At 40.9% G+C, this 19127-nt stretch overlaps 1 long non-coding RNA gene across 1 annotated transcript in view; it reads right to left on the minus strand.

Annotated features, from left to right (window-relative positions):
• LOC128111505 (uncharacterized) overlaps positions 1–17693 on the minus strand; it is an 80620-nt gene extending 62927 nt beyond the window's left edge. Inside the window, exon 1 of the long non-coding RNA XR_008218667.1 lies at positions 17607–17693. This is a non-coding gene — a long non-coding RNA (uncharacterized LOC128111505). The remainder of the gene's footprint in view (positions 1–17606) is intronic.
• Positions 17694–19127: the final 1434 nt, after the last annotated feature.

Genomic DNA, 19127 nt, shown 5'->3' on the forward strand with positions numbered 1-19127 from the left:
ATTCTCCAAAATAAGGGATAATTAATACTCAAAAGAATATTGCAAGAAATGAAATAAATTAAGGTACACAGCTTGCCTGGCTGTGCTGCCTGCAGCTAAGTATTGTTATTTTCCAACTCTAGGGTTTACATTACTCTTCTGGGGCCTCTTCAGGGTTGTTCCTTGTTGTTTAGATGTGGCTTGAATGTGTCTTTCAAAGATGTTTTGGAAGTTTGTTCCCCAATGGGGTAGCTTTGATAGATGATGTTAAGCCTTTAAAGATGGGACCTGTGGGATGTAATTAGGTAATTGAGGTTTCTGCTTTTCAAAGGACTTGAGGCAGCTTCCATGGGAACCTGGTTAGTTCTCACAAAAAGGTTTTCTATGAAAGATTAAACATGACCTTTGAATTCCTTGGCTTCCTCTCTTAGCATATAAACTCTACGGTCTCACGAACACTCTTAGCCAGTATCATTTACCGCCAGGCATTCACCCGAGTTGAGGCAATGCCCTTGAGCCTCCAGAACTAGCAGTCAAACTAACCTCTTATCTTTTTAAGATATCTAGTTTCATTATAACAAAAAACTTGCTAATACATTTCTTTCTCTGATAATTTAATCCTTCCCTGTCCTTTTAATATCAGGTAAATATCCTCTTTCCTATAAAACCAGAGTCTATACCATGCACTTAAAATGTAGTATGTTCTAGTTTGTTACATTATTTCTTTTCCTTGCTTGCCCTTTGTGTGCTTCTACCAGACTGACATGTCGAGGACAGTACGTTCTTATACACTTTATAAAGAATAGGGGCTCACAGAAACTGAAGTGGCAATCATGGAGCCTGCCTGGGTCTGCACTGGGCCCTCTGCACATACGCTATGATTTTTTAGCTTGAGGTTTTGGGGTCTCCTAACAGCGGAGATAGGGGTGTCTTTGACTCTTTTGTCTTTTCTTGGGACCTTTTTCCTCCTACTGGGTTACCTCATCTAGTCTTAATATGAGGGTTTGTGCTTAGTCTTATTGCATCTTGTTATTCTATATTCAGTTGATATCATTGGGAGGCCTACTTTTTTCTGAAGGGAAGTGGAGGAGCAGTGGATCTGGGGGAGAGGGGAGTTGGGGGAGGGGGGGCTGGGAGGAGAGTAGGGAGGAGAAATTGTGGTTGGGATGTAATATATGAGGGATGCTGAAGTAGTCATGTATTGTATAAGAGAAGAATAAATAAAAAGAAAAGAGAAAAATAAAATAAAAAAATCTACTAATCCAAATTTGAAAAAATAAATAAATAAAAAAGAAAAGAGAAAAGAAAAAAAAGAATACATGTGTTGCACAGTGCTTCGGCAGCAATAATCCATCAAGTATGGTTTTGTTATTTGGAATAATAAAGACAGAGGAAAGAATTTGAATAGAACATGGGAAAAATAGGAAAAGTCACTAGAAGTGGAGAAGATGGCTGAGCAAGGAAAGGTGCTTGTCAGTAAGTGTGATGACCTAGAACCCACATGGTAGAAGGATAAAGCCAACTCCTGCAAGTGGTCCTCTAACCCCCACATACACAGTGGTGCATGCTTCATACACACACACACACACACACACACACACACACACACACACACGATAAGTGAGTGCTTTAAAACCCCCTTCCAGGTTATGTTCATTCCTTTTCTAACACTGCATTCCAGACAATCTACAAAAGTAGGAAGGAAGAATTTCTGTCCTCTAAGTTAGTGAGATCACATGAATTATGTCAATATCCTTTGGAATGTTGCTGCAAACTATATGGGAATTTTCATTTATCCTCAAATTTGTCTGATAAGGAAAGAAACTGACATCTTTCAGCCAATAGAACTTGGGCTATACATTTTGTACTTCTTTCAGAATAATGGTGGTTTGAATGAGAATGGCCCTTTATAGGGTCCTATATTTGAATGCTTGCTTCCCAAGTGATGGATTGTTTAGGAAAGATTAGGAGGTGTGGCCTTGTTGGAGGAAGTGTGTCACTAGGGGCAGGCTTTGAGGTTTCAAAGGCCCACAACAAACTGGGCGTTGTGGTACATGCCTTTAATCCCAGCATTTAGGAGCCAGAGGCAGGTGGATCTTTGTGGATTACAGGCTAGTCTGGTCTACATAGAAAGTTCCAGGACAGCCAAGGCTACATAGAGAGATCCTGTCTCAAAACAAACACAAACAAACAAACAAACAAACAAGCCCACTACATGCCCAATAGTGTTCTCTCTCTCTCTCTCTCTCTCTCTCTCTCTCTCTCTCTCTCTGCTGTGGGATGGTCTGTATGTCAAGTGTGTTGTTTATTGGTAAATAAATAAATCACTGATTGGCCAGTGTCCAGGCAGCAAGTATAGGTGGGACAAGGAGGAGAATAAAGCTGGGAAGTGGAAGGCTGAGTCAGAGACATTGCCAGCCACCACAATGACAAACAGCATGTGAAGATGCCGGTAAGCCACGAGCCACGTGGCAAGGTATAGATTTATAGAAATGGATTAATTTAAGCTGTAAGAACAGTTAGCAAGAAGCCTGACATGGCCATACAGTTTGTAACCAATGTAAGTCTCTGTGTTTACTTGGTTGGGTCTGAGCGGCTGTGGGACTGGCAGGTGAGAGAGATTTGTCTTGACTGTGGGCCAGGCAGGAAAACTCTAGCTACATCTCTCTCTCTCTCTCTCTCTCTCTCTCTCTCTCTCTCTCTCTCTCTCTCTCTCTCTCTCTCTCCATCTTGCAGATTGGATATAAGCTCTCAGCTACTGCTCCAGAGCCATGCCTGCCTGCCTATTGACATGTTTCCCGACATGATGATCAAGGTCTAACCCTCTGAAACTGTAAGCAAGCCCCCAAATGAAATGCTTTCTTCTGTAAGTTGCCTCGTGGTTTCTCTTCACAACAATGGAACAATAACTAAGATAGTGTGCTATCTCTCTGCAGAAATATCTGCACGACTTTGGTGCAAGAGCTCTCAGTGCAAGGCTCTCCCTATTCTCCATAGCTTGCTGTCCTGGAATAACCAAAATGGGAAGCCTAGCTATTGATCAGGGCTCTATGTGGAAAAATAACAGCACATGAATATTTTTTAAATAAAGAATGAGGGAGTGGGTGATTGAATGTGCAGATTTAAGAGATTCAAATTTGATTTTAGGTCCCCAAATCTGAGAGATGTGAAAAGAATCTTACTGGTCTATGTGTCTGGCCCAGTGGCTCAAGCAACAACTGGGGCCTCATCTGAGCTGTAGAATAAAATGTCATTGAGTTATAGAGATTTCCTTCTCATGGCTCCAAGCCATTTCCGATCCTTTAATCCATTCTTTAAGTCCTCTAAGACAAGATTTGATTTTGTTGATACTGGAGGTACCACCATGCCTGACATCAAGTTGTGTTACAGAGCCACAGTGATGAAAGCCACATGATACAGGCACAAAAATAGAGACATAGATCGGTGGAGTAAAAAGAAGACTCTATCAGTGGAGTGGAATAGAAGATTCGGGTACAAGTCCACATAACCACAGACACCTAGTTTTTTGTTTATTTTTACTTGTTTTGTTTGCTTTTAACCAAGATGCCAAGAAAACACACGGGAGGAAAAAAACGCAGCATCTTCAAAAAATAGTGCTAGGAACACTGGATATTTACATGAAAAAAATGAAACTATATCTCTATCTTACTCTGCACAAAAATCAACTCTAAATGGATCAAAGAATTCAGCATAAAACTTAAATTCTGAGACGGCTAGGTGAAAAGAGATGATGCATACTACCAGATCCAACATAGTACATAAGGACTACTCGGGAAATAAGTAAGTCACTTGGGAAATAATGCCAGCGATTGGCAAATGGGACCTCATGAAATCAAACTTTTCTAAAGCAAAGGAAATTCTCCATTGAGCGATTTGGCAGCCTACAAAAATGGAGGGAATACAACTGCTAGAAGATTTATAACTGGAATATACAAAAACTAAAAAACAAAACAAAACAAAAACCCAAAAGACCAAAAACCAAAATCTAAACATCAAGAAGACAAACAACCCAATTAAAAATGGTCAATGAATCTGAGCAAGGAGTTCTCAAAACAAGAAACACAAATGGCTAATCATTTTAAAGACCAGTTGTCATGGGAAGGTAAATTAAAACAACTTGGAGATTGCACCTCACCTCAGTCAGAAGGGCAATCGTCAAGAAAACAAATGACAACAAATACTATCAAGACATCAGGCAGGAGGAACTCTTATTTACTATCCTTAGGACCATAAACTGGTGCTGCCACTATGGAACTCAGTGTGGAGGTTCCTCTAAAAGCTAAAACTAGAACCACTATATAACACAGCTATATCATTCCTGGGCATGTGCCCAAAGGACTCTACCCTACAACAGAGGCAATTTTACATTCATACTGTTGCTCTTGTCCAATAGCTAGGAGAGAGCTTAGATGTCCATCAACTGATAAATGGATAATTAAAATGCTCTAGATATACACAATGAAATTTTACTCATCAATAAAAAAAAAGACAGTTACGAAATTTGTGGGGAAATGGGTGGAACTGAAAACTATATAAGTGAAGCAACCCAGGCCCAGGAGATGAATTCCGTTTGTTCTCTCTCATGTGTAGATCTTATTTCTGAATATTTAGATTTCTGAGCTTAAATGAAAATGAATGCCCACAGAGAGCAGAAAACAGAAAAAGGAGCCATGGGATGGGTGGTGGAGGGTTGTCCTTGGTGGGGATTATAAGAGAAAAATGTGATGAATGTAGTGGCGTGGATAGTAGGGCCTTGAAATAGTACCTTAGGGGTACTATTCTGTTTCTATGATAAAGAAGTCTGAACAAAACAAATTCAAGGAAGAAAGGGTTAATTTGGCTTGCAGATCCAGGTCACAGTCCCTCTTAAAGGGAAATCAAGGCAGGGGCTCAAGCAGGAACTGAAGTAGAAACCATGGAGGAAAACCCATTGAGATTACAGCCACAGTGAGTGTTAAACATGTACAGTTGACGGTGGGCACTAAAGGTAGATTAGGGTAAAGTTTTAAATATTTAAAAAAAAAAAGGTTTTAGAAATCATGTTGAAGGAGAGATGGCTCGGTGTGCTAGAATATTTGCTGTTCAGGTATGAAGACCTGAGTTCAAATCCTTAGCATCCATGCAAAAAGTTGTGTAGCAGCACTTGTGCCTGTAGCTCCAGAGCTGGAGGGGTGGGGACAGAGACAGAACTGTCAGCAGGGCTTGCTGGCCACCACCCTAGCCCATGGTTCAATGTGAGACCCTGTCTCAAAGGAAGAAAGCAGAGAGAGATAGAGCAAGACACCCAGTGTCCTCTTCTGGCCTGCCTAAGTGCACTCACATGTAAATACACACACACACACACACACACACACACACACACACACACACACACACACACACGAGAAAAGAAAGAAAAAGAAGTCATGTTGAGACCTGCTACCTCTCAAAAAGAAGTACTTTCAGACTTGGCTTCCTAAGTACAAGTTTCGAAGTCAGAGAAACATATATGTATGTGTTATCCGTGTTCTGTTTATTTATGTATGTGTACTATGTGCATGAGAACATGTGTACCATGGTCTGAGTGTGAAATTCAGAGAGTTGGTCCTCTCCTTTTATCATGTAGATCCCAAGGATCCAGCTTGACATTGAGCATCTTTACCCACTGAACCATCTTGCCAACCTTCGAAGAAATACATTGTTAGCCTGACCATGAAAAGCAAACCCATTTAATTAAGATAACAAGGTAGACACTAAATGTTTCATTATTACTTTTGAATGGTTCATTAACCAAACACAAAATTTGAAGTCCAGTGATTCAGCAACCAACCACAATGCGAAAGCACTACAAAAGAACAGCCAGAAAAATGCAATGTTCAAGCTGCTGGAGGAGAAAGGAAGTTCACCAAGTTTCACCTAAGGAGAAGCAAAAAATTTTAGAAACTCAAAGGTAAGTTAAAATTTTTATTTGAACTTTAACAGATAACATGTAAAGTTTGCTTAGGATAAAAGTTAGGTCCTTGTTTTGTCTTTTCTTCTTATTTTTTATTTATTTATTTATTTATTTTGAGACTGCATCTTACATTATGACTTTGGCTGGCTTGAAACTCATGACAGTCTTCCTGCCTTGGCCTGTGTGCTTAGTTCCTTTTAAAAAATAAGTTTTCTTTATTTTTATTTTATGTGTATGAGTGTTTTGCCTACAAGCAAATAATTTAAGTGTATTGTGAATATACCTGCCAGGTGCCTGTGGAGGCACTGGATCTCCTGGAACTGGATTTATTGATGTGAGCTGCCATTTGGGTTCTGAGAATCAAACCTGGGTCCTCTGCAAGAGCAGACAGTGCTCTTAACCTGCAGGCCATCACTTCAGCTCTTGCCTATTTCACTTTTATTCAACAGAGGTGAGTAAGACTATCGACCTGTCATGTTCCTTCCCTTAAATAAAGTCTTGGTTTGATGAAGTTGCTTCATATTTTCTTCCCATTCTTTAAAACTAAGGAACAGGAAAAATGTAATAATGGGTATTCTAGGTGACAGAGCACGAAATAAATTGAGATGGAAACTTAACTGTTATCTACTCTTAGATCAAAATCCTTTCTTATAGAGAAAAACAATGAACATCAGTAGAAAGATGATCCCCCTCCTTTAAGAGTACACCCCTTCTCCCACTGCACAATAATGCTCTAGAACATGATTTCGGTAACTACAAACTATCACTTTTCATTTGCTTGGGTGTCTGAAATGAACAGGAAGAAATATTTAGATTGATTTAAGAAAGCTCTTGGGTGGTTTTGTTTTTGTTGTGTTTTTACTTTTTATAGAATTGTAGCAATTAGAGTTATACACAACAAAAGCAAAAGAGGATTTAAAGGCAATTCATAAGAATCTGGTGGTGTGATAGGAAAAACAAGGTATCTTTGATCCTGAGAGCTGGGCTTCCATTCCACCTACACACACACACACACACACACACACACACACACACACACACACACAGAGAGAGAGAGAGAGAGAGAGAGAGAGAGAGAGAGAGAGAGAGAAGCACCATGTGCCTTGGAAACATTTCTTTAGTTGTGAAATAAAGATGGTATCTGTGGTGAGATTCAGCTAGTGCACTGAGCCACTGCCTGCTTCATAGTCCTAACTCACTCACTCATAAACACTGGAAATACAACAGTAAAAGATGAACATGGCTTCTTCCTCCATAGACATCATCAGTACAGCAGATAAGGCATGCAATAATAATGAGGCAAATGATTTCATCTAAAGAGATATTTTCCCTTATTGTCACCTTGTCACAAAAAGAATACCCTTTTTATGGGACTTAAGTAAAGAATATAGATCGGCTTTGTATATCGACATCTCTCTACAAATATTTATTACCGTGTTGTGTTTATAAATGGGCTTACCAAATGCATAGTATTTAGATGGGTTTAGAGAAAGTAGAAAGATGAACTAGACAGGCCCTGCCTACCCATGATGGGGGAAGATAGGGAAGGGGGCATTGTAAGTTGTTGTTCTGAGGGAAAATACCAGCGAGTGCCTAGAGAGAGCGATGAGAAAGGAACTGGAAATTTGGAGGAGACCAAGAGTGGCTCAGTACGAAGTGCTCAGGGAGGAAGGACTTCATGTAGCAGACACCTTTGAACTGGGTCTGGACAATCAGGGTGCGTTTGGAATTGGAATCGGTGACGAAGAAAAGTGATGGTGATATTAAACTAGTGCACTGTTTGCTCATGCATAAACCGTAAACACAGACATCGGAGAACAAACAGCAATGAGAATCCACAAGTGGTTGCACTTGAGTTGGCCTACATGAGGGAGGCATTGAGAGCAGTAGCTGGCTGTAGCATGAATCTTAAAAGGTTCTTATTCAGCACTCGGGAGGCAGAGGCAGGTGGATCTTTGTGAGTTCAAGGCCAGCCTGGACTACAGAGCGAGATCCAGGAAAGGCGCAAAGCTACACAGAGAAACCCTGTCTCGAAAAACCAAAAAAAAAAAGGTTCTTATTAAAAAAAATCAAACCAGAGGCCAGGTTTTGGGGTGAATGCTGGAAGATCAGAGAAGCAGGACAAGCCACAGTCACCTCACCTCGCCAATTTCTCAGCTGATCCTGTTTCCTCAGACTGGAAGCCTCTCAGTCCTCATCCAGAATGAATCTCAGCTGAACTGCTGCTCAAAAGCCTAAAAGCTTAACCAGCTAAAAGCTTCTAGTTTCTGGTCTTCATGCCTTAAATACCTTTCTGCTTTCTGCCCTCACCTCCTGGGATTAAAGGCTCACTTCTTGGGATTAGGGGCATGAGTCACCATGCCTGGCTATTTCCAGTGTGGCCTTGAACTCACAGAGATCCGTGCCTCCAGAAGGCTAGGATTAAAGGTGTGAGTGCCACCATTTTTCTAGCCTCTGTATCTAGTGGCTGTTCTGTTCTCTGACCCCAGATAAGTTTATTAGGGTGCACAGTATTCTGGGGAACACAATACCACCACAGCTGGCTATCAAAGTTTGAGGACACACTACAGAGACTCTTGAATGCTGGGCTAATGCACATGAGCTGTTTTCAACAGCTGTGAGCTCCAGTGGTGATTGAGGATGACAGTAACAACTGAAACTGTAGGTCAGGAAGAGGACTCTACAACTGGGTGTTGGAGGGGCTGCCATGACTCCCACTATAACCCTGATGAGGAGTTTTCATAGCGTGAACTCTTAGTGTTATACCTTGCCCCACACCCCACACCCTCCCATCTCCTCCCCCCCTCCTGCCCCGCCCCCACTTCTACCTCCATGCAAGCCAGGGTCAGAAATGGTCACTCTTGTGGTGGTCTTGGGAACATGAAGGAGTTTTGAATTCAGGAGTACTGAGACACGCAGAAGACAAACTCCCTCTTCCAAAGAGTATGGAACTCCTAAACTGGATCCACATTTTATTTTCCTCGGTGAAAATAAAGCACCTCACAGCTGCAGCACCGTCCAGTTGATCTGTAGTTTCCGATCGCAGAAATGGGGAAGAAAGAAAAACAGTTTCTGCAAACACTAATCTGCTAGGACTCAAAGCCCCAGTAAGTGCAAGCCAGACCCTCTAACTGCTTCTCACCCACTCACGGCTGGGCCTTTAGCATTTGGTAACAGCTGCTCAGAGCAAATTTGTGTAATATTGGCACTCCCGGAACTCCCAAGGGCTGGATAGAACAAGCTGATCCAGACCCTTTCCCCTTCCGGGAGCTCCGAGAACCAAAAAAAAAAATCTGTGGGGAGATGAGTGGCAGCTGGTGAACCAATGGACAAGTAGCTGATGGATTGCAGGCTTCGGGGATGACTCACAGAGATGCTGAAGAAAGCCAAGTGGCCCTGCCCAGCTGTTCCAGAGCTTCAAAACGAAAAGAGAAAAAACAGATGTTCATTTTAAAAAAAAGTGAAAAACCAACTACAAATGCAAAACATAATTTTACATTTGTGAAATGCATGCCAGAGAGTACTTGCAGAATCGGAACACATTTTTGCTAGCCCCCACAGGGTGTTTGAATGACAAATATAGAGAAAAGGGGTGCATGTTTCTTCTCATCTCCCTTATACTTCCATGCTGCACTCCAGGGAGTATGAGACATGGTCTTGGTATGTCGCACAAGACACCTCTTAGTGTTTGTGTTACATTTGTTTAGAGCCAGGAGCAGACATAGAAATGGCCTACCTACTCCCAAGGCAAGAGCTGATTAAGAAAGAGCAAGAAAGGTAGCTAAAGACTTTGCCCTATTACTTCATGGAAGAGTCATCACATAAAAACAAACAAACAAACAGAATAAACAGAAAGTAATCTGGCGTGAATTTAGCAACATAGAGGAAAATGCTAGGAAGCAATTTTCCAGCTAAGCTTTAGAAATATTCCAGGCACAGGGTTTTAAATTGTCTTCATCCCAATAAGCAACCAGCTCCTGGGGCTGGGCCTTCAGGTGTGAATGCAGTTAAGTGGAGGCGGCTAGAGGTTGAGCCCTTTCTCCCACTGATGAACAAGTAAGTGAGACGAAGGTACCTCAGGGCTTTTCTCCAAAATCTTTGCTCTGTTGCCTCATCTTAAAGGCAGGTGGTCAAGATCTGATGTCATGAATTCTGTAAAGGATAAGGAAGGTGCTAGAAAGGTCCAGAGGGTGCTGTTTGGCATCTAGGGGTTGCCTTTAGGCTCTGTGCTACACCCTGGCTCTGTCTTACCTGAACTGCCTGAACCAAGTTCTCAACTCAATTATGAGTGAATATAATCCACTCAGTCCAGGACTTCTTGACGCCCCCTGGGAAATCACTCCATGATTGGAGAAAGAGTAAATGGAGGTTAAGTGAATCCAGGGCACCTTTTCTAATCCACTCTTAAGATGGTCAGGTGATATTTACCTTAAGACAACCCCAGATGAGAACTCTGAGGGTTTCAAGAGTGGACCTGGACTCAGACAAGCCTTCAGGCTCATGTGCTAGATGCCCAAATGTTGGAAGAAGGTCAAGAGGCCAGGATGGGATTTATGAAGCAGACATCACTCTCAAAGCTGGAGCAGTAGTAGCTCAGGAGCAAATACCAGAGTCATGGTACATCAAATCTCCTAAAACTCTGACCCATATTCATCCAAAAATTACAGCCAATGACCAGCTTCCTATATATATATATATATATATATATATATATATATATATATATATATATGGTTAGCATTCAGACCCACTTCTTGGAATCCTGGCCAATAAGCAGGTAATACCCTGGCCCGCTCAGCATCTTGGTATCATCCTACTTTCCTGTTCCCATTAAGAAAGGACTCTTCCCCTTCACGCTCTTTCTCTTCCCCTCTTGCATACGCCTCCCTCTTCCCTTCTCTCTCTCTCTCTTTCTCTCCCTATTTCCCTCTTCCCCTCTCTTCCCCCTACCAAAAAAAACTCTCCACTGAGCACTGTCTGCATGACATCTTTGTCTCTTATCCGCCATAAGCACCTTGGCTCCACCCGCCAAGGCCTCTCTCTCTCGCCATATCACACATACATATGCAGGCAAAACATTCATACACGTAAAATAAATCTTGATTTTTTTTTAATTTTTCATATCCTTTCTCTCTGGTTTTAAACAATTTTTATTTTCTATGTCATTCAATACCTGTTGTGATGCATTATTTATAGAGTCCCTCCTTCAGGATTCATTTCTTTTGAGTAATAAAACTTTCTGTATTTTCCAAAGAAGCAGATTGTTTCCTCAAAACAATCTGAAAATAAAGATGTAAAATGGTAGGCATTATAGTGTTGGAACACGGTCCAAGAGTGGAGTCATGGGAGGAGAATTCTGAGTACTTGTGAGAAAACTCTAAGAAACCAAGACTTAAGTCTTGTGACCCCAGTTTCTTCAAAAACACAGAATTGTGCTGGGAGTGTGTTTCCGTGTCCCTCCCAGGTGTAACAGAAAGGAGTGAGTTTACTTCAATCTGCAGTGAAACTGGCTATTGTTATTTGTTTATATGCCTCTATGAAAAAACACGCTTTTGCCACGTGTGGCTTGCCTTCCACGTTCGGCTTACCCTTGTAATTGAACATTTTACTCACGGGACTCCTCTTAACCCTTAGAGTATAAATTGTCTGATGCTCTGAAAAACTTGGCTATTGCATGAGACTTTAGCCCACCTCAGTCATGGGCCCCACTCTTCCAGCTCCCATGGTCTCTAGAGTGGTAATAAACATTGTTGTTGGGTCACAAGCCCAGGACAAATGGCTGAGGTGCCTAGTTAACATACCAAATCAGATGCTGGCACAAGGTTGGTTCTCCCAGCATCCTTCAGTCCCTGCCTGTTACAGGGCCCACCTGGCTGAATACCCCACCCCGTTCCATAATTTTCAAGAAATGATGAACATAACACACATACAGACACACATGCATTGCTCTCTGGGCTAGACACAAAGAAGACAAGAGCATGTAACTTTAAATTAAAGCAATGCATTAATTTAGGATGTAAATTATAAAGCTGATTATATGGAAATCCAAGGCAAGTAAGGTTAGTGGTTTAATTGTTCTCTTAAAACAGTGGTTCTCAATCTGTGGGTCATGTCCCCTTTGAGGGGGTCAAATGACCCTTTCACAGAGGTTGCCTAAGACCATTAGAAAACACAGATATCTGTGCTACAATTTATAACAGCAGCAAAATTACAGTTATGAAGTGGCAATGAAAATAATTTTATGGCTGGCGTCCCTATAACATGAGGAACTCTATTAAAGGGTCACAGCATTGGGAAGGCTGAGAACCACTGTCCTGAAGGAAGTTTGAACAAATAGTCTGAGTATACAGCAGGATATCTGGTTAATTACATAGTCTTAAGTGACCTTCAGGTGTATTATTAACTTATCTGTGAGGTGTGACAAAAGCTCCACTCTCTTAGAATGTAAAAGGTATTTTCACAAAAATAGTATCACTACACCAGATTACCACGAGTAGATGCCCATGTGGTATGTGTCTCAAAATGTCATCTGTTTTGAGAAACCATCAAGTTAAAAATAAAATTGAGGCCACAGTCTTTTCTAAATAAGTTATTTTGTTTTTAAAAATAGAAATTCAAACCACAGTCTTCTTCTTGATTGAAAACATAAATTATTCATACTTAAAAATAAAAATTTCAATCAGAATCTTCTTCCTGCCCTAAACAAACAAAGCAACAAAGCAAACAAGCTTTATGTATAGCAGATTAACTTAGGACCAACATGGCAATAACAAATTCTTTACACTTTATTGCAAGTTTAGGTTCATGCAAAGTTTTTTATAATCATGTTAAAAATCCTTTATCAAGGGCATCTTTGCTACTCAGTTTCCATATCATCCTATTTAGCTCTGTGATATGCTTTCCCTTCATATGTGTGGATAGTCACTATTCTATATTTTGTATATTCTATATACTGTTGTGGAATATTCTTTTACACTGTGTGAAGATGTGTCACTGTGACTGGTTTAATAAAGAGCTGAATGGTCAATAGCTAGACAGGAAGAGGTGAGGCGGGACTTCTGCAGACAGAGAGGACTGGGGGGTGGGGGAGAAAGGCAGAGAAAGCAGCATGAGCAGTATGGAGAGATGAAGTAACAAGCAATGCAACAGAATATAGATTAAAATAAATGGGTTAGTTTAAGTTACAAGAGCTGGTGGGACAAGCCTAAGCTAAGGCCAACCTTTTATAATTAATAAGTCTCTGTGTCATTATTTGGGAGCTGGCAGTACTGAGAAAGACTTGCAACAATATATAAAATATATAATTTTATATAAGTAGACATTTATATTTTTAATACTGCTTATAATTCTACTTTATAGTTTTTAACATGCTATGCAATTGTTCACTATAGACACTCTGCAAGGGGGCTAGAGAGATGGGTCAGAGGTTAAGAGCACTGATTGGTCTTCCAGAGGACCTGGGTCTGATTCTCAGAACCTATTAAGTCACACTTCTGTAACTCCAGTTCCAGAAGATCCACACTCTCCTCTGGCCTCTGAGGGCAACAGGCATACATATGGTACCCATATCCATAAAGAGAAGTTATGCAAGTCCCAGGAAGAGACAACGGAAAACACATAATTGGATTCAACTTTTGAATCTCACTTGCTCAAATTGTTAGACAAAGTATCTTGGCCATTTTAGTTTTCTAAACCCCTTACATAATGTGTGAAACATATATAATAAAATCTACCTGTAACAAAATAAATAATTCATGCAAAGTACTTAGTTCAGTTGCTTAGGACATAGACTTTTATAAAACCTGTTATACTGTATGATAAATGTGTGCTAATAAAAGTTTACATTTAGACACATAATATACTTTGGCTATATTTACTCACTAATACCCTCTCTTTTTTTTCACTCCTTTTTTTTTATTTTATATAAGAGATTTTCTAGTTGTTTTACGTATCAGCCACGGATTCCCCTGTCCTCCCTCCTCCCAGCCCCCAGCCTTCCCCCCCATCCACCCTCCATTCCCACCTCCTCAAAGGCAAGGTCTCCGCTGGGGAGTCAGCCCAGCCTGGTACATTCAGTTGAAGCAGGTCCAATCCCCTCCTCCCTGCACCAAAGCTGGGCAAAGTGTCTCAGCATAGGCCCTAGGTTCCAAAAAGCCGGCTCATGCACCAAAGACAGGTTCCAGGCCCTGGGGGCCTCCTAAACAGTTCAAGCTAATCAACTGTCTCACTTATCCAGAGGGCCTGGTCCAGTTCCATGAGGGCTCCTCAGCTATTGGTTCACAGTTCATGTGTTTCCGCTAGTTGGGCTATTTTATCTTTTTTTCTTATTCCCTTGTCCCATTCTCTTTACTAATGGTCTTCTTTCCTCATCTTTTTTTAATTTTAATTTTCACATATGAGAGAAAACAAGTAATATTTATTTCACTGGGTATGAATTAATTTGATTATGATTATTTTCAGTCTCATCCATTTTCTTACAAATACGTGATTTTTCTTCTTTATTATAAATGAACATACATATGCATATATTCTACATTTTTTGCAATATTTTCTGTTGATGGGCACAACTCTGATACTATAGCTCCATAGTTATGAACAGCATCCCAATAAATACGAGGTTACAGAATAGTCAGGTGGTGCAGCCTGTAACCCTAGTTACTCAGGAAGGTGAGGTAGCAGGACCACAGATTTAATGCTTGCCTGGACTACAAGGTAAGTACGGGGCAATTTAGCAAAATCCTGGGCAACTAAGCAAAATCCTGTGGTTTTTTAAAAATAATAATAATTAAATTAATAAAATGACTGTGTGTATGGTTCACTGTTAGAGTTCTTATCTAGCTGCTAAAATTGTTGATCGGAACTAGAAACAAGTGAAGACGGAGCTGGAGAACATGCTGCTAAGGTGGTCCACTCACATGGAAGATGGGCGACTCCTGGATCTTGAAGGGAAGCCTCATTTCTCTAGCCTAGGGAGCTGGCCTTGGGGCCACCTGTTTTCCCAGGACATTGAACAGTTGGCTTTTATTTAAGAGAGGGGAAATTATTTAAGAGAGGGGAAACAGGAAGTTGCAATGTTTTGTCTTATATTGCCTCACTCAGGAAATCATGCTACTCCATTTTACATCTAATTGGTTACATGATGGATAGTTGAAAGGCCTGGGAAAATGGCCACAGAGTAAAAAAATATCCTATTGTAGGTATGCATTAAGAAGGAAAACTTCTTGAAAGTTTGACAAGACCATTCAAGTATCACTATGTGTGTGTACACATACATATATGTGTGTGTACATACATATATTAGAGTGTATACGCACTTAAAATCTGAGTTACAAAGACATAAAATATATTTAAATGAGACTAACTTTGGAAGAAGTTACCAAATTTAAATACTTAGATATAATCAGAGATTCTTACACATATATTGGGTAATTGTCAACTATTGTTTAACCATTGACTTTCATTTTCTGATTAAAGTAGAAAACAAATCTTGGCTCATTCTGAAATATTGTTTTGGATGAGAAGCCTATGAATTTTTATGTTTTTGTCACATCGCTCATTCATTCAGCAGGTTTTAAATGACACTTTACTGACCTAGAGCCTAAACTTTGTGGAATTTCTTAGTGTTTATGGTAAGGAGACAGACTAAAAATGGTGTGTACTGAAAAGTGGACTCTGTAGGTTTTTAAACAGGTACAGAGAAAGGTTCCAACTTCAGTCTGTTTGGAAATGGATCGAACAATTCTTCCAAACATGATATCACATTTGAGCAGAGTCTGGAGTGAGTTATAACTACGCAAGCAGGTGCAGAGAGAAGGGAGGGGATGTTTCCAGAGGAAAGAACTTAGCGACCACAGATTCCAAGACATGTGAGAGGATGATGCCATGTGCTACAAATGGTCAGAGCTCTGGTCAGCAGAGTTGGCATGCAAAGGCTGAGGAAGCCAGGGCCATGTGTGTCAGAGCATGGAAGGCAAGCCTCATTTACAGGCTGAAATTTAACTTGTGGGCAGTGAGGAAACTGCTAAGGAATTTACGGCAAGGATGTAACACTGACATTTCAGGGAAGGTATAGTAATGGCCATTTGGAGGAAGGATTAGGAAGGATGGGTCTGGTGACCCAGAGAGCAACTGCAAGACAGCTAAAGTCATGAAGCTGAGAGCTAACACAAGACAATGGGTGTCATCTGCTCTGCTTACGACCTCCGTGACAAATAGGCATTGCAGAACTTCATAGGAGAGTATCTTGTTTTCTAGCTATTTATCTTTGTGTTTGGTACTCAGCACCTCTGCCTGTTTCCTTCCCATACTTTTGCTTTAGGCTACTTGTGAGTGAAGTCTTGTGTGGCTGTTTTCCAAGTGGCTGAGTTTTTAGCATGCTTGAGGGCCCATTTTTCATACAATAAATATAACCGCTCCCAGTCAAATTCAAAGGTACAAAAAGCAGTGTAGTACTTATAGGACACTAAGTGAGAGGGGAGAGGCAGGGAGTTAGTGTTCAATGGGCACAGACTTTCAGGTTGTGATCATGAAAAACTCTGGAGATAAGTGGCCATGATGGGTGCACCGCAAGGCCAGTGCACAGCGTGACACTGACTGTACGAGAAAACGATTAAATGGTAGATTTTACAACATGTATGTTACCGTATTAAGAGCAAAACCAAAACAGAGCTTCTAGGATGAATCTACCCAAGAGTGAAACATTTGAGTCTGGTAAACTGACAAATTCCTGATTGCTTACTCTAGTTAGATGTGTTTTTTCTGTTTTTCAAACCATTCTGCTCTCTAAGAAAACATCTTTAGTGGAAAAAAAAAAATAGCTCTACTGCTTCTGTAAAGCTTTCTTTTTCTTTTTCCTTTCTTTGAGACAGAGGCTCACTATGCAGCCCTGGTTAGCCTCAAACTTGTGATGATCTTACTTCCTGGGCTTCCCAAGCCCTTGGATTACAGATGTGGACTACCACATCTGGTGAAAACATCGTATTTTTAGAGATGAATAAATTGGGAGTCGGGGATGTTGACAAAACATATACTGCTTCCTCACAGACAACTCAAATCCCAGCCAATAAATGAATGCATTATCTAAATAGGAAAGGAATTTTTAAATATGGGGGCAGAGGCTCTCTAGTTAGGACTTGTGTTTTTCAATATAATTTGTTTCTCTTTTCTTTGATGAAGTTATTTATGTTTATTGGCACCAACTTTGAATTTTTCCAATAGTCTATGCATTCTGATGATCATATTCTATTTGATCTTTATTCTGAAATTTTTGCAACAGATTTTGCCAAAAAGCATTTTAAGTTAGAATATAGTGCGGGGTTTCCAGCAGAACCCTATTAGCTGTGATTATTAGCCAGTGTGACCTTAAGAAAACAGCAGCGCCTGACTTCAAAGCAGCCATTTCAAGAGACTGGATGGAGATAGTGATGTTCAAAGTATTCATTTGCTGGGCCACTTATCCTGTGGCAGAAACTCAAAGCATATTTGAAATTCCTTCCAAGCATTTTCTCCAGTGCTAGTTAATGAACTATGTATGAAACTTATTATTGAATAATCATATATTGACCCCAAACAGAACTAAACAATTTGATCATTTACCTCATTTGTAAGATTTGGCTTCCAGAGGTTTCAGACAATGATTGAAAGGCAACTCAAACTTTAAAGATTGACAACTAACCTCATGGAAGCTGTCCAAAGATTCTCCTGCAAGCTAGATGTTAGTCAGCTTCCCATCACTGGGCGAACTATCCAAGATGATCACCCTATGAAAAGGAAAGACTTAGTTCAGTTCACAGTCTTAGATGTTTCAACCTGAGGCCACTTGGCCCTGTTGCTTTGGGCCTGTAGGCTGCAGAATATCATGGCTGAGAGTGTGGAAGAAGAAAGCTGTCCCCATCATGGCCAGCAAACAAAAAACAGAGCAAAGATCTGAGGTCCCAATATATTCTTCAAGGCAAACTCCATTGACCTACCTCCTCAAAATAGGCCCCACAGCCTAAAGTTTCTACCATTTCCCAATAGTGATATCAGCTGGGGATTGAGGCTTCAACAGAGGAACATTTGAGAAACATTAGAGACCTGAGCTGTAACATGGTGTATATGTGTAGACAGAGATAGCCCTGGATAGTATCCACTCCTGCCCCTTTCTCCTTTTACATTTCCCTGAGTTGTACTTGCTTTGCTTCAGAGTGCTTATCAGTACCTGCCACTCACTGGTCTCTCTCATTCAGGAATGAACTTTCACCAGAGCACAGCCTCCATCAACTTGTCTGTGTCTATATTCAAAACACTAGAATAAAGTCCAGTGTGTAATTAGTCTTTGAATGCATAATGCATGGGTAAAGTCAAAACTTACACTACTTTCCTGAAGTGTTTGTCTCAGTTTCATAATTCCAGCATTGAAAATATTCACCTTGGGGGCTGAGGAGTTAGTTCAGTTGCAGATTACTGTCCAGTCACTCAGAGGGTCAGGGGGTCAGGGTTCCATTACTAGCACCCAACATAGTTGCTTACAATTGTATGTGACTCCAGTTCAAGGATCTAACATCCTCTTCTGTCCTCTGTGGACAACAGGCATGAGCATGAGGCACATACACACACACACACACACATATGCAGTAAAAATAAATAAAACTTTCTTTAGAGGCTAGGTAACAAGGAGGGCCCAAAGAAGGATGCGTGGATTTACCTGGGAAGGGGAAATAGAAGTGATTTCCTGGGTAAACTGGGAATAGGTGGGAATGGGAACTTGAGGGATAGGTTTAGGGGTGGGATAGAGGGGGAAAGTAATGACAGGGACATCTTGATAGGGGCATTTCAGGGTCAGACAGAAACCTGGTGCAAAGGAAACTCTCAAGAATCTACAAGGATGACCCCAGCTAAGACTCCTAGCAATAGTGGATAGGTGGCCTAAATTAGTCATCTCCTGTAATCAGATTGGTGACTACCCTAAATGTCATTAGAGACCCTTCATTCACTAACTGATGGAAGCATGTGCAGAGATCCAGAGCCAAGCACGGAGCTGAACTCTGGTAATCCTGTTGAAGAGAGGGAGGAGGGATTGATTATATGAGCAAGGGGGGGTCAAGATCATGACAGGGAAACCCAGAGACAGCTGACCTGGGCTAGTGGGAACTCATGGCCTCTAGACCAATAGCTATGGAGCCTGCATGGGACTGACCTAGGCCCTTTACATATG

This window comes from Peromyscus californicus, unplaced genomic scaffold (assembly GCF_007827085.1).
Source record: "Peromyscus californicus insignis strain IS unplaced genomic scaffold, ASM782708v3 Scaffold_16__1_contigs__length_79575227, whole genome shotgun sequence".
Lineage (NCBI taxonomy): Eukaryota > Metazoa > Chordata > Mammalia > Rodentia > Cricetidae > Peromyscus > Peromyscus californicus.